The sequence below is a fragment of the Macrobrachium rosenbergii genome, chromosome 33 (genome assembly GCF_040412425.1).
Source record: "Macrobrachium rosenbergii isolate ZJJX-2024 chromosome 33, ASM4041242v1, whole genome shotgun sequence".
In the NCBI taxonomy this organism is placed as follows: domain Eukaryota; kingdom Metazoa; phylum Arthropoda; class Malacostraca; order Decapoda; family Palaemonidae; genus Macrobrachium; species Macrobrachium rosenbergii.
In genome coordinates, this window is record NC_089773.1 from 1,637,501 (window position 1) to 1,665,000 (window position 27,500).

At 39.1% G+C, this 27,500-nt stretch overlaps 1 long non-coding RNA gene across 1 annotated transcript in view; it reads left to right on the plus strand.

Annotated features, from left to right (window-relative positions):
* LOC136855794 (uncharacterized) overlaps window positions 1-27,500 on the plus strand; it is a 534,717-nt gene that overhangs the window by 291,889 nt on the left and 215,328 nt on the right. The window contains exon 5 of the long non-coding RNA XR_010858128.1: window positions 26,469-26,558. This is a non-coding gene — a long non-coding RNA (uncharacterized lncRNA). The remainder of the gene's footprint in view (window positions 1-26,468; window positions 26,559-27,500) is intronic.

Below are 27,500 nucleotides of genomic sequence, written 5' to 3' on the forward strand. Positions count from 1 at the left end.
AATCGCACTCGAAGAACTAGATTGGGATAAAAAAAACTTCATACATGATCCATAACAAAATGTGTAGGGAAGTAACACTAACATAAATACCGTTTGAATGTAATTATTACTCCAGAGATGTAAGGTAATATGGTAATATGACAGTAAAGCTGAGAACGCAACAGATCCTGAGGATGCTCACAGAGCATTTGACAGTTATGTTTCCACGAGCTTGTTGGCGCGCGCTACGCACGCTGGAACCCGGGGTTGCTATCTCCCCTACCCCCCCGATCCCCTTACCTACCCCGTCCCAACCCGGGGCTGACAAACAGGTTTGCAGGGGGAGGGTGGCCGTGTCATGTCTCCCCCACCGTAACCTGGGGAGGGCAAACAAGATCAGTTCCTCTCGGATTTTATTATTGTAGAGAGATCATTGTCAAACACAATTTGCTAACGAATTCTTCATTGTCCCACAGTCACTTACATTTCAGTATACTTCCTTTGTTCTGAGTCTACTTTTTTTTCCCCTCTCTCTTTTGAGAACTCCAGTGGTGAGTATTGCTTGCCAAAGGTATTGCTCTCTTTGGTTTCATCCATTTGAATGGTTGGTGAAGAGTTCAATCATGTACACCTCTACATACAGAAAAGACTGTTCCCATAAGTGTGATCAGTGTCACACTTGAACAAGTAAGAAATGCTGTATTAAACTCTCAGCCACGGCCCATAAAACTGCCAGCCGCGGCCTCTGAAACTCATCCACAGCCAGGTGGTGGTACCAGAAGCATGATCTTGGCTAATTTTAGCCTTAAATCAAATAAAAACTACTGAGGCTAGAGGGCTGCAGTTAGGTATGTTTGATGACTGGAGGGTGGATGATCAACATACCAATTTGCAGTCCTCTAGCCTCAGTAGCTTTTAAGATCTGAGGGTGAACAGAAAAAGTGCGGACGGACAGACAAATAGCCACCTCAATAGCTTTCTTGTACAAAAAAAAAAAAAAAAACAGCTGGCATGCAATAACATATTCCCACCAAAGTAATAAGCTGTGACACCAGACACAAAGGAGAGTGCGTTTGAAAACTTCCTTTGTCCAGTCTGTCCAGAAGTGGAAAAAGCGGAGAAAATCAATACCACACATTGTAGCAGACTGCACCTTAATGCGTGCAATGACCAAATTGACACATCAGATAAAAAACGGCGCGTTTTCCGTAACTTCCCCGGATGAAAAGGGCGCTTGCCGGAGTTAATTATCATTCAGCAGTCATCTCAAACGTCAATATGCACGATGGACTCTTCAAGTAATTACACAGTCACAATTGCAACTTATTTATCATGAAGGAATAATACTCTTCTCTCGTGAGTGTCACTTGTGAAGTTTTAATCCACAAATATTCATTAATATCTGCATTGCTGAACACTTATTTGGAATTGCCTCTCTCTCTCTCTCTCTCTCTCTCTCTCTCTCTCTCTCTCTCTCTCTCTCTCTCTCTCTCTCTCTCTCTCTCTCTCTCTCATACCAACAGTGCTTTATTCATAATTCATGAATATAATCTGGATTCTCTTTTCTTATTTAGACGAAGCATTCATTTCAGCTTTTGTATACGTCCCCGCCCCCCCCTCTCTCTCTCTCTCTCTCTCTCTCTCTCTCTCTCTCTCTCTCTCTCTCTCTCTCTCTCTCTCTCTCATTTATTAAAAATTTATGAATATCTGGATTCTCTTTTTCTTATTGAGACAAAGCATTCATTTCAACTTTCGTTTACGTCCTCTCTCTCTCTCTCTCTCTCTCTCTCTCTCTCTCTCTCTCTCTCTCTCTCTCTCTCTCTCTCTCATGCACGCCATGCGAACACACACTGACAAAATATTCGTAGTTCGATCAAAAGAGACAAATAATTAATTCGGTGCCTCAGGTGATCTCAACCAGGTTTTTTTTTTAATATAAGATTGAATATCTGAAGAGCTGTAATTAATTACATATAAATACTCCCCATAAATTAGTTCTACTTCAGGTGGCGGAAATTGGAAGACTCCATGTTCTGGTAATCTGGATTATTGGCTAACATATTAAATAACCTTCTTTTGTGCGACGGAGGAAAAATTGTAGCTGAGTGGTGCATTTTAGTTTTAGTTTTCAAAACTACTGAGGAGGCTAGAGGGCTGGAAATTGGTATGTTGATCATCCACCCTCCAATCATCAAACATGCCAATTGCAGCCCTCTAGCCTCCTCAGTAGTTTTTATTTTATTTATGGTTAATCGTGCTTTTGGGAACGATATAAGACAGGGCACCACCGGGCCGTAGTTAAAGTTTCATGGGCCGCGGCTCATACAGCATTATAACGAGACCACCGAAAGATAGATCTGTTTTCGATGGCCTTGATTATATGCTGTAGCGCCTGTACAGAAAACTCGATTGCGCCGAAGAAACTTCGGCGCATTTTTTACTTGTTTCAAGGTGTTTTTAACCCATAGAGTTCGTGAGCATACATTTAAGATTTTCAAGATTTTTAAAATCTACTGCTGGTTTCTGCCTCATCTAGGCTTCAGGAGTCTATGCTTGTATTTTTTTTTCCTCCACACAAATTCGATTATACTTGCAAAGGACAACCCTGATTCACAGGACGCCACAGTAATCAACCCTGTAAATAAAGCATTTAACGACAAAATGCTGATATAGGCGTCACTGTCCCGAATAACGAGACTTGGGTTTTCTTAAGGCATTCGGTGGGACTCATTTTGAGTCACAGGGTAAAATTTTCTCTTTAATAAAAAAAATATAGAAATAAAAAAGTACTGTCAAATCCCAAACTGCAAAAGTGTAATGATGTTTGGCATTTCCTGTACTCTGATGTCCCCCAAGGGTCCTTTTCAGTCCAGGTTTGGAATCTGTAAAGGTAATAGATATAACAAATCGATTTTAATGACCGTATTGCTTTTATGCATTATCCTACAGGGAAATAAGTTCTTCTGTCTGATAATTAACTTCTCTAAACTGCAGTTTGTATGTTTGTAGGAATGTATATATATATATAGCAGCAGGAAGGAACATGTGTGAGAATATCACACAAAAAAACACGCAAGAAGGTATATATATATATATATATATATATATATATATATATATATATATATATATATATATATATATATATATATATATATATATATATATATATATATATATATATATATATATATATATATATATATATAGATATATATATATATATATATATATATATATATATATATATATATATATATTATATATATGTATGTATAGATATATATAATATATATTTACATATATATATATTATGTATACATATATTATATATGTATATATACACATACATATTCACACACATACATACTTACGTACACACTCATATGTAGCGCCTCTTATCTCAACTTTCAGAGATTCCAAGTTTGTTTTCACGATCTGGTCCGGTATTATTCCCATTCCAGAAGTCACTTTGTCATGTTAGATTTTCCTGTGTTGTTCCTATAACAACCTCTCTTCAGCCACTGGCTACTTCAATTCGACTTCGAGTGCCTTCCGAAATGGGGGTGGGTATCAGCGCTGATTTTCTGCTCTCTCTCTCTCTCTCTCTCTCTCTCTCTCTCTCTCTCTCTCTCTCTCTCTCTCTCTCTCTCTCTCTCTCTCTCTCTCTTGTAGCTCCCGCACATCTTTAGCTTCCCACGATCCATTATCATTATCTTAAACTTTTAGAAATTCGAAAATTCCCGGCCAAGGCTAAACTTTCGGAGGAAATTAATTATCATGTCATGTGGGGCAACAAAGGAAGGAAAGGAGGGAGCCAGTTAAGGAACGATAGAGAGAGAGAGAGAGAGAGAGAGAGAGAGAGAGAGAGAGAGAGAGAGAGGAAAGGGGTGGAGGGGAATATGGAAGCTTTTGGGGTGTTCACAGTAGCAGAAGTTATGTAGTAGCAGACGCATATATGTGGTTGTGGAGAGAGAGAGAGAGGGGGGGGGGGAGTTTGAGTTGGGAAGAGTTGTGGGGGGAGGGCGGTTCTGACAATATCTATGAAGTTTTCCTTCATCTGAGTGACTTCTGTTTTAAGGTTTACGTAACAAGAGTTCTTTTTGACAAAGGTTATGACAGTATTCGAACTGATAATATAAAAAAACTCTTTATATTATCTAGAAAACTGAGTAAAAACTACAATGACATTGAGAAACCAATTTACCACCCAACACTTTGCATATGACATATGTGTGTGTGTGTGTGTGTGTGTATTTACATGTATGTTTATATATATATATATATATATATATATATATATATATATATATATATATATATATATATTTAAAATCTCTCAATAATCAATCAGTAATCATGACGTGTACGAAAGCAGTTCATCATACCCAACGACCAAGGACTATGGTATTCCTCCGACATTTACAAGGAAAACCAGGGAAGAACTTTGTTCTCAAGGCTACTCATTCCCTCCTTGCTGGCACCAGATCCAGTGGCATGTCACACCTTGTCAGATAAGGGGTTGTCAATAAAATCTATGACTAAGTCTCTGACATGATTGCCAGAACAGTATTTGACCCCATAATATCTTCCTAACTTATTCCTAATAGAAAAAATCCAAATTAGCAAAGAAAAAAAGAACAATAAATAAGTAAATTTCAGTGGACTGTCCTCTGCATCGGTCCTGAAAACTGATTCCAGCAGTGATCACTTCTTGGTGCAGTTTTGGCTTACTGCATTATCAAGCAAACCTCTACAGAAGAGAATGTGTATTCGAAGAAATACAGGGAATAAAAGCCCTTAGAAGAGAATTGAAAGAATGAAGATTATAATAAAAACTGATTGACTAATCTGTAGCACAACTCCTGCCTCTTCAAGGTAGGAATGCAGCTTCACCTCAACGTAGAAACATCAACGCCCAAAGCAATGTAGGGTACACAGTTCGCAATTTGAAAGGCAAGCACAGAAAACAAGGTCACGTGACCCCAGAATAGTTTTAGTAAACTGACCTTCAGAAAAATGAATTTTACATGCTAATTCAAGATGTATTCATAATATTTAATAATCCACAATGAAACATTTTACTTTATGTATAAATGATATAATGTATAATGTATAGATAAATTATATTAAATAAAATCCTTAATGAAACTTTATGCTCTATGATTGCAAAACAGAATGAGGATGCTGCTGGCTTTCTGCAAAGTGAGTTGATTAGGCAAATTCAGAAGGATAAAAAATAAAGTGGACAATGAGAGATCTGGCAATAACAACCCTTGAACGGAATTAGGTATAAATAATAACACTAATAGAAGTTCCGTGTTCGGAAGGAAAACTTATTCGAGATGCTCAAAGGAGAAATCTTACGACACTGGCTCAGATAAATCCTAATCATCTTTGTGGGGGGAAAAGGGAAATGATTGCTTCAATGTTGCTGACATCAAGGTTAAGGGGACAGTGCTCCAGCAGTGGTAGAACAGAGGACCTTGAGCTTGTGATTTCAGTTTAGCATTATAAGCTCATTCGTGCAGGGATCTCTCTTCCCGGACATTTTTGATCCTCCAGGAATATTTCAGATGTTTTAAAATATTTTTTTATAAATAGTTGCAACGCAACAAGCAAGCAGAATCCTGGGATAGTGTTCTTGAAGGCAGTAAAAGATATTGACAATGGTGAGCGTGATATAGCAACAACTAAGATGATGACAACAATGATAAAGCTGTGGCTCCCTTAAAACAATAGAAGAGAGTGTAAACTCCGTATGGAAAGATCCCCCTTTCCCCGCCTCCTTCGGGAGGTGGCTGCAGGAGCCATAACGATCGTTCAGCAAACAAATCAAGTGAAGCATTATGGGATGTTTAGTGCCAAGGGTGCCACTCTCCTCCACTAACCCCCCCCCCCTACCCTCCCTTTCATAGCTGGAGGTCAGTCAACAGAACTTGAGGACAACCAATGTGCTACCAGGCGACGCATGCTGAGAATGGGGGATGATATTGATGCCTTGATTGTAAGAACGTCTTTTTAGAAAGAGTGATCATGATTTTTTTTATTTTATACGTATAAAATATGCATTAGAAGTCGGTTTCATTATAACAAATTATGACGACATTCACTGAACCATAAAAGTATTCCATATAAGTTACCAAATCTTGAATGTCACTACTCTCAATAACAAGAATATGGTGCTGAATAATCCTGATGGGTTCCGGCTCTTGGTCTTCAAGACCTAAATTTCATATTCAATCAATCAATCAACAAGAATATTATTCCAACTTGAAAGTCTTGATAATCGTAAGACAACCAACACAGTTAGCAATGACTTAGCTGATATTTTATGTGTTGAATATATCTGTAAGACTTCTAATACGCTCAGCAGTGTATCAGGATTTCAGAAGGATGTCTGTGTTATTGGGTAGAGGATATTATGTTTTTACCTTTTACACATTACGATAACCACGGCGGTTGCGACGCCAACTCAGTGTAAACTATCAGTCAGCTTTGATATAATAATAATAATAATATCCTTTATTTCAGCCCAAGGCCATATACATGGAATATACAAAGTAGAGACAATAACATACGCAATCTAGATACACGAGATAACATGATAAAAAAATGATAAATCTGCTATATCCACACAATTGCTGAAGAATGGTATGACAGTATAATGGTAATGACAGTATAATACTGAGAATAGTAATAAAAAAAAATTTGTTTTTTCAGAAGGTCAGAAACCCAGAATTATTGACTTCTCGTTCGTCTTGTCTAAATACCTTAGTTTGTTTGAGTGCTTACAGGGAAATGTATACAAGTTATTTTAGGAAGTAGGAAGCAAAATATTTCTCAGATATCTGATGAATCTTAAAACTTACTGCCGCGTAAAATATGAATCAGTATCCTCAGATATTAAAGAAAGTTATTTGAATTATTTAATAAATATATCAAACCCGTAGGGGGGTAGTGCCGTAAGTGCACCTTACGGGGTGCACTGTAGGCTTTACTAAAGTTTTTTTTTCCAGCGTCCCATCGGCCCCTAGCTGCAACCTCTTTCATTCCTTTTACTGTACCTCCATTTATCTTGCTGTCCACCCTCTCAAAACAATTACCCCATAGTGCAACTGCTTTGAGGTTTTCCTCCTGTTACACCTTTCAAACTTCTCTGCTCTCAATATCTCTTTCAGCGCTGAATGACCTCATACGTCCCAGTGCTTGGCTTTTGGCCTAAACTCTGTATTCCATTTCATTCCATTCCAACAAATATATCGAATAACTGTAATATAAATATTGATAAAAAATCTTTCATTCATTTTATTTTATTATGCGTACAAATAATGCCATTTAGTTTACAATATTACAGATATCAGTCCCCAGAAACATAATGGTAGATCATTTAATTTGTATTTTTTTAAGATACAGCTGTGTATTCTGGAGAGTTTACACAATATCAGATGCCAGCGAGAGAGAGAGAAATATCTGACTAAGATATATCAAGGAATTTCTTGACCCATATCGAACTTGACACCCATTTATGGCTGGGTCGACTGGTGGGTGTGGCCCAAGTCGAACTAGACACCCATTTATAGCTGGGTCGACTGGTGGGTGTGACCCCAGTCGAACTAGACACCCATTTATAGCTGGGTCGACTGGTGGGTGGTAACGCCGTCCTCTCGGTATCTGTGCTTGGTTAATGTGATGAATTTAATAGATAAAACCACACTTACCTGTGCTTTCCATAGTTACTTGTCCAAATTAGGCTAGATTCTTTCACATGTAAGAAATCATAACGGCATTTATGCATTTTTACCGGTAATTAATCATAATTACGCTGCCACAGTCGACCGGTCACATCAGTAGAGTCTTTTATTATTATTATTATTATTATTATTATTATTATTATTATTATTATTTCAGTAGATGAAACCTATTCACATGGAACAAGCACACCAAAGGGGCCACTGACTTGAAATTCTTGAAGCTTCCAAGGAATGTTGGTTTCAACCTCCCACCGCAGCAGGCCCCCAGAACACTGCAGCAGTAACTGATTATGATACAGATCCAGTGATTTTTATTCATCGCCCTGGGGGAGACGCGAACCCGGGAAATCCAGCAGTCGTAAATTAAAAGATAAAAGCAACACAGGCCAGTTTTCATCCATCATTTATGATTAAATTGGTACGAATGACAGCAAAACAAACTAGTTCATTATCCATCGCAGCAATGAGAATCGGCGAATGACGGAGCAGCACAGGCCACTGTTGCTCAGTGAAAGCAGTCGGAATCCAGGACGAACGCAGGAACACAGGCTACAGTTCATCAGTCATAGGAAATTATGAAATCTTAAAACGACACAATAAAAGACCAACGTACATCAGCCAGAGGACTCGGAATCCATGAATGACAAACACACAGAAAAAGAGTTAGTTTATATGTGAAAAATGGCCACGAATGACGTAACTAATGCGAAATGCAGAAAGAAGTGATCACTGCTTTTATGATTAGTGATCTCTTCTTTTCGTATTTCCCATTACCTTCTGTTTCTTCTTTCTAATGAACGCCATATCCTTGGGAAGTTTGAGTTTCAAGTCAATGTTCCCTTTAGTGGACTTGTTCCATATGAGTGGGATTCATCTTCTCTTGTCCGACATGAGTAGGATTCATCTTCATAATAATAATGATAATAATAATGATAATAATAATAAAAATAATAATAATTTTAACAATGTAGTAAAAGGAAATAAGAACGACGCACTAACACAGGCCACAAAAATTGTTGATGAAAGTAATTGGATTCTAGAAACGAAGCACAAGCCACAGATTTTCATTCAAAACAGTCAGGATCTACGAATGATACTTATGCAACACTGTTCTATCTTTATTAATCATGGATAACAAAATCTCGTATCAATATAACAAAAACGGTCCATTGTTAATCAAGCATATATCAGTCAGAATCTACGAGTGCCTCAGCAAAAAAACAAAAAAAAAAAAAACAAAAGAAAAGCAACAACGGTTCATCAGCCATAACACCCCGACTCCACGAACGGCATATAGTCACTAGTGGATCGAGAAGAATTTCGTGGGGGGCCCACCAATTTTCATATATATATATATATATATATATTTATATATATATATATAATATATATATATATATATTTTTTCATAAGATTTTTATTTTTTCCCATTCTACAGTATCTATCTCATTTATGTTATTATTACCTAAATCTTCAGTTTTATTATTTTGTCATTATCTTTCATGGGGGGCGGCCACGTGTCCAGGTGCCCCCACCCCTCCCTCCCCGGATCCGCTAGTGCATACAGTATCCAGAGAAAGTTCGGAGAAGTTTTCCCAAACTTCCCCTCAGAGAACTTCTCTTTTCTCCCTCTACGTAGCATTAATGATGTTTGTCGGAGCTCCACTAATGAAACTGTTCTGGGCTGAGCCAGGAATCCGAGGCAGCAAGTGAAGTCTGCCTCGCCATTCCAGTACTAAGCAGCGAGATTTGAAAGGCTGGAATTAAGCGCTAAGCCAAATAAGAACATTTTCCTTAAGCCCTCCCTCCGATGGCTGCCTAATGAGCTCCAAAGCGAACGTTGTATTACACGATGGCTTCGGGGTAAGATTTTCCTCAATTCTGAAGGTGAATTACCGCCTGAGGAAGGTAATTCAGGTGCTACCGGATCCGGGCTTCGCCTCATTTCTTTAATCGTGATGGAAATTTCATGGAAGCTGCGAAATTATTGAGATATTTTTCTCCTTTTTAGTTTTCTGTAAACGAAAACTATTAATGAGATGGCGATTTGTCTGTCAGTCCACTCTTTTTCTGTCCGCCCTCAGATCTTAAAAACTACTGAGGCTAGAGGGCTGCAAACTGGTATGTTGATCACCCACCTCCCAATCATCAAACATACCAAATTGCAGCCCTCTAGCCTCAGTATTTTTTATTTGATTTAAGATTAAATTTAGCAATGATGGTGCATCTGTTACCGCGAAGGGTGCCAACAACACAGGCAACCAGCGTTCTTTGGCTGAAAGTTTCATGGGCTGAGGCTGAGAGTTTCATGGGCCGTGGCTGATAGTTTCATACAGCATTGTACGCTGTACATTTTTTTTACTTGTTTCTGAATCGCGTATGGTTTTCAAGGACAAGACTATTTTTCCACTTTTTTTTTACCTTTAACTTGTAATAATTTCTTCGACACTTGAAAGTATTTCTTAACAGTTTTCATGAAATTATATCTGTAATTATCTTATTCTTAATCATATATGAACTTCATGGACCCTTACATTTAATATCAAGACTATTTTTAAATATTTGTAGCAATTAATATATTGAACAATATGGATTAAACAATCTTCCTGATTTTCAATATTTTACTTGTTTATCGTTTTAGAGAATTTTTACCAACCCAGTTTATCAACACTTTAACTGTAAATGCAGTGGTACCATCTCATTTTGTTTTCATTGAATATTTTTTTTTTTTTGCTTTTATTCCTCATTGGTTTGTGAAGATTAATTTCTAAAATATGCATTCATATTATTGATACTTCAAAGAACAAACACTTTTTTTTACTGGGGATATAAGGCTTAACAATGCTTGATATCTTTGGCACTTCAAATTATGATTAGGGCATTTTTTTTTTCATTCTTCCACGGAATGAGGCTCAAATTCATAACAACATATAAATTCCACTGACACTCCAGGTTGTCAAAATCTTGTGCGTCTTGTGCACACACACACGCACACTATACACGAATTCAAATAAAATTAGACCACCCGTGGCCGTTTAAAATTTGGGGAATATGAGGGGGAGGGGATGGAGAGGGTAGAGGGAAGGGGAGCGGGAGGGGAGGGTGGATGGGTTAGGGGAGGGGAGGTGGATGGAATCGGAGGGGAGTGGGAGGGGAGGGTGGATGGGTTAGGGGATAGGGATGGGGAGGGGGTGGAATGGGAGGTGGAGGAAGGGAGTGGGGAGGGAGAGCGGAGGGGTGGGAAGAGGGGAGAGGGAAGGGGAGTGGGAGGGATGGGTGAATAGGTTGGGGATAGGAGAAGGGTTGGAATGGGAGGGGAGGAGGAGAGTGGGAAGGGAGGGGGGAGGGGAGTGGGAAGGGAGGAAGAGCGGAGGGGAGTGGGGAGGGAGAGCGGAGAAGGATGAAGAGGGGAGAGGGAAGGGGAGTGAGAGGAAGGGTGAATGGGTTAAGGGATAGGGAGGGGAGGAGGTGGAATGGGAGGGAGAGGAGTTGAGTGAGAAGTGAGGGGGGAGGGGAATGGGAGGAAGGAGAGCGGAGGGGAGGGAATGGGAAGGGAGGGAGATCGGAGGAGGGGAGTGGAAAGGGAGGGAGAGTGGAGGGGAAGGGAGAGTGGGAATGGAGGGAGTGCAGAGGGGGGAGGGTGGATGGGCTAGGGGAGGGAGAGGGGAGCGGATGGTGGATGGGTTAGGGGTGGATGACGAGGAGGGGAAGGGGTGGGAGGAGGGTGGATGGTACTGGATGGGTGAAGGGGGCGAGAGGGAGGGGAGGAAGAGGGGGAAGGGGAAGTCTACGGGCAGCACCAGCCCCTTTTAACTTCCTGTGTGCAAACACGGGCATTTCAGAGTTTTAGTATTATATAGATGTTCTTAACAGAGTATGAAAAGCCAAACTGAAATTCCTAATCAAGTATGGAATCATTCATTTACACTTCAAGTTACTGTAGATAACTTCTGTTTTATTTCAAATGGGTTGTAAAACTTAAATTCTTAGCAGTGCATAAATTTCATCGATAATGCAATATTTGCTCAAAGCCCTTTTTGTAGGTCTTCTTCAGTGGCATGCGTAACTAGTTCCTAATTACAACTTTCAGTTATATCGCAAGTTATTGCCGACAGATTCTATGGTTTCCTTTAATATATTTCCATGAACTATAAACCTGAAATGCCTAACAATGTATGAAGGTCACTAAGCCTTGTTCTTTCTTGAAATGCAAAGCTAAAATCATTAATAAAACAAGTAAAAAACGCGCCGAAGTTTCTTCAGCGCAGTCGAGCTGTACAGCGTATAATGCTGTATGAAACTCTCCTCGGATGCGGTCAAATGAAGCGGTCCGGAAAGCACTGCCAGACCCACGATTCATGGCTAACCTTAACCTTAAATAAAATAGAAACTATTGAGGCTACTGGGCTGCAATTTGGTATGTTTGATGATTGGAGGGTGGATGATCAACATACCAATTTGTAGCCCTCTGGCCTCAGTAGTTTTTAAGAACTGAGGGCGGATAGAAAACGTAGGGACGGACAGACAAAAAACCATCTCTATAATAGTTCCCTTTTACAGAAAACTAAAATGATTGTTCTCCATAATTCGAGATTTTTAACCGGACTTTTTTAGTGGATGATGAAAAGTTGGAAAAAAGTCTAGCAAAATTTGTTAGTTGCACAATGCTCTTGGCGTCAGCAGTCAATCACGACTGTGTGAATGGCAGAAACGCATTTAAATCAATCGGCGAAGTTGATGAACCTAAACAACATAAATTAACCGTATGATATTTCAATCACCGAATGTTCGGTCATTTCCGTTTGGTGGAGTGAAATTTTATCCGGGGCAATGACTGCATGCGAGCACGACGGAAGCTTCGTGCGGATGAGTGAAGTCCGTATGAACTGGATGAGTTTTGCGTGTGGCGCAGGAGAGAGTATCACTTCTGCTTGTGGAAAGCACGGGGGGAAGGGAGAAAGAACTGCTAATGAACAGACAGGCTTCTGGAGTCTGCTTTGAAAGCCCGTGTTATGCCTGGGTTAAGTGACTTGCAGTAGGGGAAGTGTTTTTTTTTTGGGGGATTCTAGTGTGAGCAGCCGTGGATTACAAGGAGACCTGAGAGCCACTGATTGAGTGAGAGAATAAATAACTGACTGAGTGAAAGTTTGTTTTTAGTTTTCTGTAAAAGATCACTATTGTGCCGGCTCTGTCTATCCATCCGCACTTTACTTCGTCCGCACTTTTTCTGTCCGCCCTCAGATCTTAAAAACTACTGAGGCTAGAGGGCTGCAAATTGGTATGTTGATCATCCACCCTCCAGTCATCAAACATACTAAATTGCAGCCCTCTAGCCTTAGTATTTTTATTTTATTTAAGGTTACAGTTAACCATAATCGTGCTGCTGGCAACGATACAGGATAGGTCACCACCGGGCCGTGGTTAAAGTTTCATGGGCCGCGGCTCATACAGAATTATGCCGAGACCACCGAAAGATAGATCTATTTTCGGTGGCCTTGATCATACGCTGTAGCGGCTGTGCAGAAAACTCGATTGTGCCGAAGAAACTTCGGCGCCTTTTTTTTTTTTTTTTTTTTTTTTTTTGCTATGCACTGACCTCTCGTTATTCGATTTTTATTGTTCGTAAATAATTCAGGATGAAAATTCATTAAAGGTCAAAAGTGATACACTTAACCGAAAGATGACAAAGTGTATTCCAGATTCGACAGCAAAATAAAAAGCGGCGATAAAACAGAATGCGCATGCGCAAGTCGTACACGTGGTCTTCATTTTGAAGAATTATATAACTGAATTTAAAAAAAGGAAAAATGTGTAAAAAATTCACGTTTTCCTGAGAATTATTCAATTGAAGTTTTAGATACATAGCTTTAACATACTGTAAATACAGAGCACTGCACACACAACGTATATATATATATATATATATATATATATATATATATATATATATATATATATATATATATATATATATATATATACATACACACACACACACACACACACATATATATATATATATATATATATATATATATATATTTATATTATATATATATATATATATATATATATATATATATATATATATATATATATATATATATATATATATATATATATATATATATATATATATATATATATATATATATATAATAACCATTATGCATCTTTAGCTTCTCGAACTCATCACACTTTTTGGATACGGTTTCACTGCAAAGCCTGAGATCGAAATGCAATAATATGAAGCATTTCTGATGTCCGTAGCAGAGTTGCATAATATTCACCCTTCCCTCCCCCCTCACAGGTCTTCGTTGGGTGAATCGGTAGAGCTGTGGACTGGAACTCGCGTTGCCGGATTTCGATTCCCCGGCCGGCTGATGAAAAGTTATAGGAATTTATTTCTGGTGATAGAAATTCATTCTCGCTATAATGTGGTTCGGATTCCACAATAAGCTGTAGGTCCCGTTGCTAAGTAACCAATTGATTCTTAGCCACGTAAAATAAGTCTAACCCTTCGGGCCAGCCCTAGGAGAGCTGTTAATCAGCTCAGTGGTCTGGTTAAACTAAGGTGTACCAACTTTTTTTCACTCCCCTCACCCTTCCCCCTCCCCTCACACTTCCCCCTCCCATCCCCATCTGTTAGTTCTTGTTAATTTTACCTTTAACTGCCGGTCACTTCTTATGTCTGTATACTGCCGGCTATGGTTCTTAAGGAGTTTTTCGTAATTTTGCATTTTGTGACAAAAACACTCAACTCTTCACTCCTTTGCCAGTAAGGGTTTAACCCCTTTTACTGAGACATTTCTCCTCAAATATTAAAGCACCCTCCTTTAACTAACTCGTGGTCAGCTACTTCTGATCGTCTACTGTCAGGTTAAATATTAGTCATTCGTGGGTTTCCTCCGCAACACTTTAAGGCATCTTATCTGTCAGATATTCAGTGCACTTCATGCATACCTCAATGAAAGAAGTGTTCTTCTAGTAAGATTAAGCCTTACGAACTGGTTCACTTCCTAATAAAAAGAAAATTGGTGTCTCTTGCTGGTAGTTTTATCAACAACTTCAGAAAGGTATTTTTTCGAATATAAAATCTCATTCTCATGCTGAAGCAAAAGACAGATCTTTGGTAAACAACAGGTACACGATACTTAGCCCTTGGTCACTCTAAACAGTGATGAATATATTATCAGTTTATCTGGCATAAATGGCAGATCTGGCACACCCGAAAAACCATCCTCTATATATTTCAGAGGTAACCCCACTTCTGCACCATCTACATGATGGAAGAGTTCTCCTTTGTCTGTCAAAATGGGCATTTCTCTAGTAACACAAGATAATCTCAGAGCAAATGTTCAGGAATGTTCAGCTGTGCAGTATTCGATCAGTAAAGCTCATCCAGGGTCTTTGTGGTGGCTTCATTATTAATATTATGATTATTATTATTCAGAAGATAAACCCCAAATAATATGGAACAAGCCTACAGAGGCCATTGACTTGAAATTCAAGCTTCCAAAGAAGAAGGTGTTCATTTGAAAGAAGCTGCAGAAGATAAAAGGAAATGTAGAAAGAAGAGATCAATTATTTTAAAAGGAGAGGTAAAGATAAATGAATAAATTAATAGATAAAAAGATAAAAATATAGATTATGTAAAATGCAAGGTAAATTGCTTTATGTTAGTAATGCAGTACATCTTCGCTTGAACTCTAAGATTCTAATTGCACCACATCCTCGTGGGTCTTTGTAAATGTTTTCCATAGTCATCAGTGGAATATGGCTCTGTGGGGTCATCATCTGCAGGAGGTCAGTGGCCTCTGGAGGCTTTTGGGGCAGTTTACATTCATGTGTAATGATCTGCTCTTTTGGCAACAGCTTGTGGAAGACATGAATGTTTGGGGTTCTCAGGTATACAGTTCACAGTCCACCTGAGGAAGTTTAGAAAATTAGACATGTTCTTCTAGAGCTTAGTCCCTAGTCGGGATCTCTGTTCTTAATGAGCCTCCTCCAGTTGTTTCTTTCTTAAATGGCTCATTTCATCATTGGTTTGGCAGAAGTTTTGAGGACAGATGCTCTTCTTGACTATAACCCTCCCAGTTTATCTGGGCTTGGGACCGGCACTGAGTTGTGCTGGCTTGCCCCTGCGGTGGCTAGGTTAGTTTTAGATAATAATAATGATAATAATACTAATACTAATAATAATAATGATAATAATAATAATATTAAGATTATAGAGCCATAACCCGTGCCGGAGTAGACAATGGTCGACCCTATGTCTATTATAAGGACCGTAGGACTGCCCAGTGCCTGTTGAAGAACAGCCCCTCCAATCAGCAGCGACCTCATGAAGAGGAGGGGAGTGATCCGCCAAACACTGTGCCCCAAGAAGGAATACTACCATTCTTGTATTGGTATGACCACAATTCGCCTGTCCAAGAGGATCGCCGTCCACCTACAGGAAGGGGTGGTATACCAACACTGCATGAGGGAACACGGCAACACCCCCAACGCCAGCAGATAGCGACGAATACCACAGTCCTTGATGGCGACATGAACCACTCCCGCTTCTGCTACAAGGAGTCCTAGCCATTCTTCGGAGGGAACTCGCTCTCAGTGTTACTCAGGAAACCCTGCTCCTGCCGGCCACTGTATGGAGAACAGTAAGGCGTGCCCCTGAGTCAACACTTCAGCTGCCCTCCTCCTCGAGCAGTGCCCCTTGGGCCAATCCAGTCAGCTTCCCCATTGGTCAGCCAGACTCCCAGCCAGTAGGAGGGCTTCGTGAATGTGACCAACCAATCAATTATCACCCCTTTTCTTTCAAAACCCGTTTTCTGGTATAAATATTCCACGTGTGTGTGTACCACTGGTGCCATTCACCCCTTTCAGATGGTAGAAAGGACCACCGAAGCGTCGGGATAAAAAATGAATTTTCAATTCTTCCAAGATATTCTTTTCTACGGCTCCACGACCCTAATACTAGAAACTCCAGGGAGACACTGCAATAATAATAATAATAATAATAATAATAATAAATGCTGAGCCACATGAAAATTATGGAAAATTGCCATTTATCGACTTGCAATTGATGACACATGTATTAACTTGAGTTGTTAGTAATGGCAACTTCGATTTTTTTTGTTGGGGGGGGGCGCCTTACTGAATAAACTGGTCCTTCCATAGGGTGGCATTTACAGTTCGAGTTTCATTTTTATGATCTACTAGACAACACGAGTCTATTTACTGGTTTGATATTAACCACTGGCGTCACAGTTTCTATGGTCATTGACACCAAAAAATTTAACTATTTTTTATGTATAAGTCTTCTCGAGTATTTTATAGGTTTATAAGAATATATTGTGAATGCCTTTTGCAAAAAGAATAAAAAAGACATTTCATGGTTAAATTTTATTATAAAAAATATCACACTGTAATTTAGTTTTAGTATCAATGACCACGGTAATTGTAACGCCAGTAGGCAATATCAAATCGGTTATATTTGTAGTGTCAAGCAGTTTCTAACTGCATGAATCACATAGATAGTAAACCGTGAAATATGCATATTAAGCAAATCATTTTCATTCAAATAATTCCATGTGAATATATATATATATATATATATATATATATATATATATATATATATATATATATATATATATATATCATTATGTACGTAATTTCATTGAAGAAATTACCACAACAGATGTCCTTGAATGCTTCGATCGTTAGTAAAATCCTGTGGCGAATACGCGGATGCTTTCTCGCCAATATTTCTGGGAAGAATTCTTCAGCTCAGCTGACGATTCTGTCAGCGTCAGATGCTGGGGAAATTCTTGCTGACCAGGAGAATTGGCGTTTGTAACTATTTTCCCCAGTTCTGGTTTCGTCACTTCCATAAACCGCGCCATCTTTTCGGATGCTGCCGTATTTTTGCCGAGGATCCAAATTCCTTTTCTCTCTCTCTCTCTCTCTCTCTCTCTCTCTCTCTCTCTCTCTCTCTCTCTGGTTCCCTCACGGAATAGATTTTATTTTCAATGGCAGGCTTAAGCAGCTGTGTATTCTCTGAAGAGCTTTCATGATTTTAGTTATTTTAACTTACGGTGTTTGTAGATGTTACCATTTCATAGATTTTATAAAAAAAGAAAAAAAAAAGTAAAAAACTCGCCATTTCTTCGGCGCAATCGACTTTTCTGTACAGCGTATAATGCTGTATGAAACTCTCAGCCACGGCCCATGAAACTCTCAGCCGCGGCCCATGAAACTTTCAGCCACAACCCGGTCGTGGCCTCTGTTGTTGGCACCTATAGCGGTGCCAGACACATGATCATGGCTAACTTTAACCTTAAATAAAATAAAAACTACTGAGTCTTGAGAGATGTAATTTGGCATGTTTGATGATTGGAGGGTGGATGATCAACATACCAATTTGCAGCCCTCTAGCCTCAGTAGTTTTTAAGATCTGAGGGCGGACTGAGAAAAAGTGCAGACGGATAGACAAATCGCCAATTCTATGAGTTTTCTTTCGCAGAAAACTAAAAATGAGGAAGAGCTGTTGATTTTACGGGTTTATGATGGAAAGATGCAGTGTATAAAATGGTATGAAATAAATCCTGATTTCTTGCACAACTGGCATTCAAAGAAAATGTTTTAGTAAAGAAAACTTTTTAAAGAACATTTACCTGTCTTCATTCACTGTTCTTTTTGCGCCCATATTTTCTCCCATTTTCTACAGTGACAGATGAGATTATAATGATTTTTCATCATTTCTGTTTTTTATGGGTATTTTTCCCCTCAGACAGCTTCAAAAAATAATAAAAAGTCAGCCTTTACGGAAACATCCCTCGTAGGGGGTAGTGCCGTCAGTGCACCTCATGCGGTGCACTGTAGGCATTACTTAAGGTTCTCTGCAGCGTCCCCTCGGCCACTAGCTGCAATCCTTTTCATTCCTTTTACTGTACCTCCATTCGTATTCTTTCTTCAGTCTTACTTTCCACCCTCTTCTAACAATTATTTCTTAGTGCAGAAGCGAGGCTTTCCTGCCGTCACGCCTTTGTAAACTTCTACTCTCAATTTTCTTTTCAGCGCTGAATGATCTCATAGGTCCCGGCGTTTGGCCTTTGGCTTAAAATCTACATATTCTATTCTATTACAGAAACAGCGACAACAATATTTAAGACCAGTTCCGCTGAACAATGACCATCATGCAATATCTCGCAAGATCAGCATCATCAGACTCACAGGTATGAGCATGAACATTTTGGCACGAATCAAGCGAGCAGTGTTTTTATTACTATACAACAGAAGCTGGGAGTAAGAGTGATTATGAATAAACTGTTCCCTGTCTAGCACAGAGGTCGATCTGATGGAATGGCGAAAGCGTTTCTCGTTTCATCTTGATTTTCTTTCATTTCGTGAACATGAACATTCCACCAACTAGTATTTTAACCAGGAGTCGCTTATGAAAAGGCGAAAGACTGATCAGTGTATATTTCCTGAGCCCGACGCCGCAGAGGGAGGACCAGTTTCCGACTTGATTCGAAGGTCAAAAGGTCACTGGGAGTCAAAAACAATGAAATGGCTCCCGAGGGAATCAAAGATGTCAGTGGTATTCACAATCCTTCTTTTTTATGAATGTTGTGTATTCTGCTTGCCGACAGGCTGAATGTTCAGTTTATCAAACCTCTGTGACGTTTGCTTTTATAGGACTGTTTCTTTCCGTGTTATCTTTTTATTAATCTGTTTTTTGTAGTTTTTGAAGACGTCAGTGAATAGCTAGATATTCTGATAAATTTCTGTTTTGATAATCCACTCTCAGCATCTTCTAATAAAATTCTGAACGTACCCATGAACTCAAAATATTATTGGTCATTTAGATGAATCTGTCACTTTTAGATTATAAGATAGGTTTTTTTTTTTTTTTTGCAGTTGGAATAAGCAATGAATATTGCTGATCTGTCGCTTTTAGATTATAGGGTAGAAAATCAAGTTTATTAATATTTTTGTTGTTGTTGGAATAAGCAAAGAATATTGCTGCGAAATAAAAAGAAACTTGCAGAAGTTTCTTAAGGTGTTTTGCAACGTAACAAAAATCGATATCCAAGTTGCGACTCCTGTTATACAAATAAATCAATCAGTGAAGCCTTTAAGAAACTGTAGATATTTTCTGAGATATGGCAGGATCTTTTCAATCTTGCACACCACTAATGTTGTCAAAGACCTCCGTATTGGTTTTAGTTTTATGTTAAAGGAAAATATTGAGATGGCTATTTATCTGTCCGTCCGCAATTTTTCTGTCCGCCCTTAGATCTTAAAAACTGCTGAGGCTAGAGCCTGCAAATTAGTATGTTGATCATCCATCCTCCAATCATCAAACATACCAAATTGCAGCCCTCTAGCCTCAGTAGCTTTTACTTTATTCAAGGTTAAAATTAACCACAATCGTACTTCCGGCACCGCTGTAGGTACCAACAACACAAGCCACCAGCAGCCCATGGCCGAAAGTTTCATGGGCAGCGGCTGAAAGTTTCATGGGCCTTTGCTGAGAGTTTCATACAGCATTGTACACTGTGCTGAAAACCCGATTGCACCGGAGAAACTCCGGCGCATTTTTTACTTGTTTTTCTGGGGGGAGTTACGGAATTACACCAAGAAATAAAACTTCAAGCTGATCAACAAAAATACCTCTCATTTTCAAAGCAAAGTCTATGAGTCGTGAGGAAAGGAAAGCTTTTGTAATATAATTATCTCCAGGTCATCCTTGATAATAAAGAGCTTAATATTTTACCTGACTGACAAATTAATAATTTTTTTTAATTACAAAGGCCAGTGGAACGGGCGTCCTAATGGAAATCAGAAAAAAAGTTAAGTATAGCTTAGTTTACCAGACCACTGAGCTGATTAACAGCTCTCCTAGGGCTGGCCCGAACGATTAGACTTATTTAACGTGGCTAAGAACCAATTGGTTAATTAGCAACGGGACCTACAGCTTATTGTGGAATCCGAACCATATTATAGCGAGAAATGAATTTCTGTCACCAGAAATAAATTCCTCTAACTCTTCATTAGCCGGCCGGGGAGTCGAACTCGGGCCTAACGAGTGGAAGGCCGCAACTCTACCGACTCGCCTAAGGAAGAGCAATGGAAATCAGAAAAAGAAGGGTAAGTGGAAAAGAGTGAATGTTTACATTAAGCAAGTAAAAAATGCCCCAAAGTTTCTTCGGCGCAATCGACTTTTCCGTGCAGCGTATAAGGCTGTATGAATCTCAGCCGCGGCCCATGAAACTTTCGGCCACGGGCCGGTGGTTTGCGGTATCAGATCATGGCTAACTTTAACATTCAGTAAAATAAAAACTACTGAGGAGGTTAGAGGGCTGCAATTTGGTATGTCTAATGACTGGAGGGTGGATGATCAACATACCAATTTGCAGCCCTCTGGCCTCTGTAGTTTTTAAGATCTGGGGGCGGACAGAAAAAGTGCGGACGGACAGACAAATAGCCATCTCCATAATAGTTTTCTTTTGCAGAAAACTAAAAAAACGAAGAAATTTAAGTCTCAGTTCTCAACAAAGAGTATCTTACTTGGTAGAGAATATGTTAAAATAACCTCAGCAAAACACTCTGGTATTTCCCAGCCTCGTTGCACTGTGCCCTTGATGCATGGAAAAAGTGATCCAATTCTTCTTTGCACTCAAATACATACCTTCGCCCTCAAAAAGGGGAAAAAACCATTGGAAACATTCTGAAATACTGAGGAACAAAAACTGGAGAAACAGATTAGACGGAGGAAGAAAATAGACTGATAAGAAGACGGTGAACGTAGAGGAAAAACCATCAGTCTTCATTGTTTTTGAAAGGGCATCACCGCCCCCATCAACAGCGCAGCATGAATGCATATCCTAGATATTTCTAGTTTCTCTTCATAGGCAGCATTTCAAAACCGGCGTTATCATCACGAGCGAAGAAAGAGGGAATATAAAGATTCATTATGAAGTAATGAATGGGTAATAGTTTTTCTGTGTTACAGAACGGTATTTTTTTCTGTAAACGCAGTGAACAACTTCAAGGATGTGCAGGTAATTCTGAGAAAAAGCGAGACGTATTTTATCTGGTATTTAGATTTTTCTTTCCTTTCACGCGTGCATGTTTGGTTAAGTAGTATATATATATATATATATATATATATATATATATATATATATATATATATATATATATATATATATATATATATATATATATATATATATATATATATATATATATATATATATATATATTATATATATATATATATATATATATATGTGTGTGTACATACATATACACGCGCACACACACACACATATATATATATATTATATATGTGTGTGTGTATCTGTAACGTTCGTTACGACGTCGGTCGTCGAAGCAGCAAAGACTTATCAACGTTTAGTCTGACTCTCTCGTGGATGGGTAACCACCCAACAATTAACACATACGTGTCAATGTACCTCAGGGTACTAAGACAACTCCAAGGGGACTGACGGGTGTTGGTAGAAATTCATAGTATATATACATTAATGTGAATACACACGAACATCTATATGTATATAAATATGTACATAAACTAGTCAGTGGAAACCAAGGCATCTAGGGAACCCTTATTATTCCGCATGGTATATTACATGCTCCTGAGCAAACTATACAAACATTGTGAATTCAACCATTGTGACTCTTGCTGTGAAGAAGAAAGGAGCTTTTCTCGATTTTTGTCTCCACACGTTTGAAATGGGAAACTTTAGAAGCTGTATATTTCCCTACGGTTGACCAAGTATCCCCAACATTTGCCAAAGCCTTTTTGATGATGCTGCAGGCTCCATTTTTAGTTTTCTGTAAAAGAAAATTATTGTGCCGGCTTTGTCTGTCCGTCCCCACTTTTTCTGTCCGCCCTCAGATCTTAAAACCTACAGAGGCTAGAGAGCTGTAAATTGGTATGTTGATAATCCACCCTCCAGTCATCAAACATACCAAATTGCAACCCTCTAGCCTCTGTAGGTTTTATTTCATTTAATGTTAAAGTTAGCTATAATCGTGCGTCTGGGCGCGATACGGGACAGGCCATCACCAGGCCGTTGTTAAAGCTTCATGGGTCACGGCTCATACAGCATTATACAGAGACCACCGAAAGACAGATCTGTTTTCGGTGGCCTTGATTATACGCTGTACAGAAAACTCGATTTTTTACCAATTGAAGTGGCACCGAATCGGTAGTTAAAGATCATAACAATCTAATTCCAATACATGCGTCATCCGGGACAAAGCTTTATGATAACGTTTTGTTTTTTTGTTTTTTTATCTATACTGAGCAAAACCAGAAAAATTCTCTCCTCCAGCATGTCCTAAAACGTCCGTTAAATGAAACTCGGCTCAGCTAAGCCATGTGGGATTGAAGCGGCAAGTGAAACCTGTTCCGTTGCAGTACTAAGCAGCAAGATTTGAGCGGATGAAAAGCAAGTGTCAGGTCTTGAGCCCAGTGAGAACATTTTCCTTAAGCCCTCTCTCTCTCTCCAAGGGCTGCCTTATGAGATATAAAAGAAAAAAAGGTTAATGTAGAATGAACCTTTTCGGGTTCATCCACTTTCCAGTTTTTGTATTGTTTGATTAATAATGTAGAGGCATCATTTACACGCAATTATTTCCCTTGCGCTTCATCTAATATTTCCATGTCCATTACTGAATTACGAATGATTCGAGTCTCAGATGCAAAGTTGGGAAATGGGAGATACTTCAGTGGTGAAATGAATAGGGAAGGTTTCTTAAAGGATGGACTGTGGCAATTATGGGAACACAGAAGTACGTGGAGGGTAAAATGGCTTGGCAGAGAAGGGAAGAAAGCAACTAACGAAACCTGTATACCCGGCCTTGTTGCAACGAGAGATACCTCCTGTCGTGCGTACTCGTAGGAACTCATATACAATATATATATATATATATATATATATATATATATATATATATATATATATATATATATATATATATATATATATATACACACCTTTTTACCCTTGGAGTATTGACACCAGATCTGGTGTCCTTTGGAATGAGGTTGCTAGCCTAACCTGTGACTCAATGAAGTATTAAGGCAAAGCCCCCCTCCCCCACTCATGGTTATTGCTAACGGTTATCTCTTTTGCTTACAAGTCTTGACTAGTGGGTGTTGGGTGCTTGTACTGACCACCGTCTATCCACAGCTCTTTCTTCAAGTATAGCACTTTTTCACATCACCCCTTCCAGGAATTTATCTTAAGTAACTGACAAAAGAATTATTTCGTATGAATGGGAATTGGCACATGAACTGAAAAACAAAAGGCAGGCGTTTGGGAAATGAAGCATTTGGTTCCCTGTGAATATCCCCGCCCATACTTCTGCCATATGTCATCTGGAAGTCCTGTTTTTGGGGCAGAAAATGAAGAAGAAGCCTATTCATATCTGAGAGACCACACAGCAATTTATTACTTAATGAAGAAAATGAAATGATAAGAGATGATTCCTGTCGTCGAGATCATTTATTTAACATTACTGAAGAATATACTTAATTTTTTGGAAAATTTTCTGAAATCCTTTCCTTGGTATATGTAGACGCCAATTATATAAAAGAGCCTCCATTCAGTGCGATGCAGGATCAAATTCCATTGCTAGAATATCGCCTGATTCTCTCCTGTCGCCCCTTTGACAAATAAAATGGACGCTGTTGTCTCTGGTGTACAGTATATCGTCCGCATACGAAAATGCTAACTGTATCGTCCTTGATGGACCGGAATTAGTGTTGAAATCGTACTTCGTCAATTATAACTTCAGTTATCACGAAGAATGTTAGCTTATTTCGTTGTCAGTCGGTGAACTTTCTTTGTTTCCACGTAAGTCTATGCAAGGCCAAGAGAAAGAGGTCTGCACACTTTTCCCCCAAATCCCCCATGTAGGCGGAGCTTTGTCTACCTCCTTATTGCGTCAGCAGGTGAGTGGCCGTAATGAGCAGGTACCTCTGAGATACGTCATCGCCTACGTAGTTACCCAAGGTTGGGGGTAACTCCACCCAACTGGGTAGGCATGTCTCTCTTGGCCTTGGGTCTACGTGAATCAGTTCTGTTGGCTAGCGACGGAAAATTTCACTACTGTCAATTTTAATCTTTTTAGTAGCTTGGCATTATTTAAGTTGTCAGCTTCAGTTGTTTAACAATAATATTAGTAGGAGTCATCTTAAAACTTTAATTTTGTTATTTGATGCCACGGTCACAGGACTCTGGTGTCTTTCTGTTATATCATTTCTATATCGGTTCCTTTTGAGCTCTTATAAAATTTTTATTTTATGCTGTGAGTAATATTTAATTTGTTTTTAATATGTCTTTATACTGCTTGTTTTCAAACTTTTCCCACTGATATTTTTATGTACCAGTTTTCTGAACAAATTTGCAGTTTGCTATCGCAAAAGAGCCTTATTATCTAGTCTCATGAATGTCATAGCCACACCTCAGATTAAAGGAATGCTATGAGTACTAATGTTAAGTATTTTTAGTTTTCTGTAAAGGAAAACTATTGTGCCGACTTTGTCTGTCCGTCCGCACTTTTTTCGTTCTGCGCTTTTTCTGTCCGCCCCTCACATCTTAAAAACTACTGAGGCTAGAGGGCTGCAAATTGCTATGTTGATTATCCACCCTCCAGTCATCAAACATACCAAATTGTAGCCCTCTAGCTTCCTCAGTAGTTTTTATTTTATTTAAGGTTAAAGTTAGCCATAATCGTGCGTCTGGCAACAACATATGACAGGCCACCACCGGGCCATGACTAAACTTTCATGGGCGGCGGCTCATACAGCATTATACCGAGACCACCGAAAGATAAATCTGTTTTCGGTGGCCTTGATTATATGCTGTACAGAAAACTCAATTGCGCTGAAGAAACTTCTGCGCATTTTTTACTTGTTTGTTGTACGTTTTGATTACTGCATCGCAGAATATTTCCTTGACTTATAGCAACGGCCTTTGTATGTTTATTTTTCTTTAACTAAGTATACCTTAGTTTAACCAGACCACTGAGCTGATTAACAGCTCTCCTAGAGAGGGCTGGCCCGAAGGATTAGACTTGTTTTACGTGGCTAAGAACCAATTGGTTACCTAACAACGGGACCTACAGCTTATTGTGGGATCCGAACCACATAATACCGAGAAATGAATTTCCATCACCAGGAATAAATTCCTCTAATTCTTCACTGGCCGGCCAGAGATTCGAACGCCGGCCCTGCAGAGTGCTAGCCGAGAATGATAGCGACCAGTCCAGCAAAGAACTTCCCACAATATCATAAGGAATGGAATGGAATGAAATGAGTTTAGGCCAAAGGCCAAGCACTGGGACCTAAGAGTTCATTCAGCGCCGGAAAGGAAATTGAGAGCAGGTACGTTTGAAAGGTGTAACCGGAGGAAAACCTCAAAGCAGTTGAAGCACTATGAAATAATTGCTAGGAGAGGGTGGGTAGCAAGATGGAAGAAAGATAATAGGAATGGAGTTGCAGTAAAAGAAATGAAAGGGGTTGCAGCTAGGGGCCGAAGGGACGCTGTAAAGAACCGTTAGTAATGCCTACAGTGCACTCCGTGAGCTGCACTGACAGCACTACCCACCTACAGGGCACAGTATCATAAGTGACAGTGCAGTGGTCAGAGATTATTTAAATTTATTTATAATACAATATTTTTCTTTCAGGGTCTGGCGAGTATTACAGAGGACATTCTGCGGTACAACGTTGCCTTGAGCAGTTCTGTGGATTTCCCGGATTTCTTTAGTCTCTAAAAGGTTAGTAGTCCCTACTCTGTGCTTGGAAATCAGATCACGGCTAAAGAAATTTCAAATTACTATCTTGAAGGTTTGCTGCTTTCCGAATATCCACGTTACGTCTTGTCAAGAGGTGGTTGGGCATACTTGATGTATTCTATTGGGTATAATTGATGTATTCTGTTTAACCAGGCAGGCAAATTAATCATACGAGGCGTTCAGGATTAGAAGGGCCGTTCTGCACAAAAAAAAAAAAATATTTTTGGATTATAAGCCATCAAAGTTTTGGAAATTCAACCTGCTCTAATTTCTTTATTTTTCAAGATACAAAGTTGATTTTTGTATGAGATGAAGTATTTGCGATCAGGAATAGATTAAGACGCATAAAATAAATTATAGTTAAACCCCGCCCCCTTTTTTTGAAAAAAGGGGGAATTATTTTAAAGCTGATCAGGCGAAAAATACCCTTTCAAAAGTTGGGGCGAGAGAGCCCTTCCAATGCTGGACACCTGATAAGTCGTGAACTCAAGCCTACACCTAGAAAGTAAGATACATATGGTACATCTTCTCAAGGAACTTCTGTGAGAGAGAAATACTAAGTCCCTGTGCTGAATCCACGGTTGCTATAGGCTCTTATGATTATTTGGTTACCCTAGCCACTTGGCATGTTAATTTTTTGGTATCCATAGCCAACTAATTTTTAGCACATTTTTTTTGTTTGGTATCCGTGGTCACGTGGTTTGTTGGCACTGTTGCGGTACCATGGTCTTTTTAGCGTAATTTGGTATCCTTGATCATGTAACTTTTCAGCTTTTATTTCGGTACCAAAGGCCACTTGACTTATCAGCTTTTGTTAAACATCCCTGGTCTTTTAATTTGCTAATATATATTCGGTACCAAAGGCCACTTCATTTATTAATTTTTGTTAGACATTCGTGGCCACTTATCTTCTTGGCATTTATT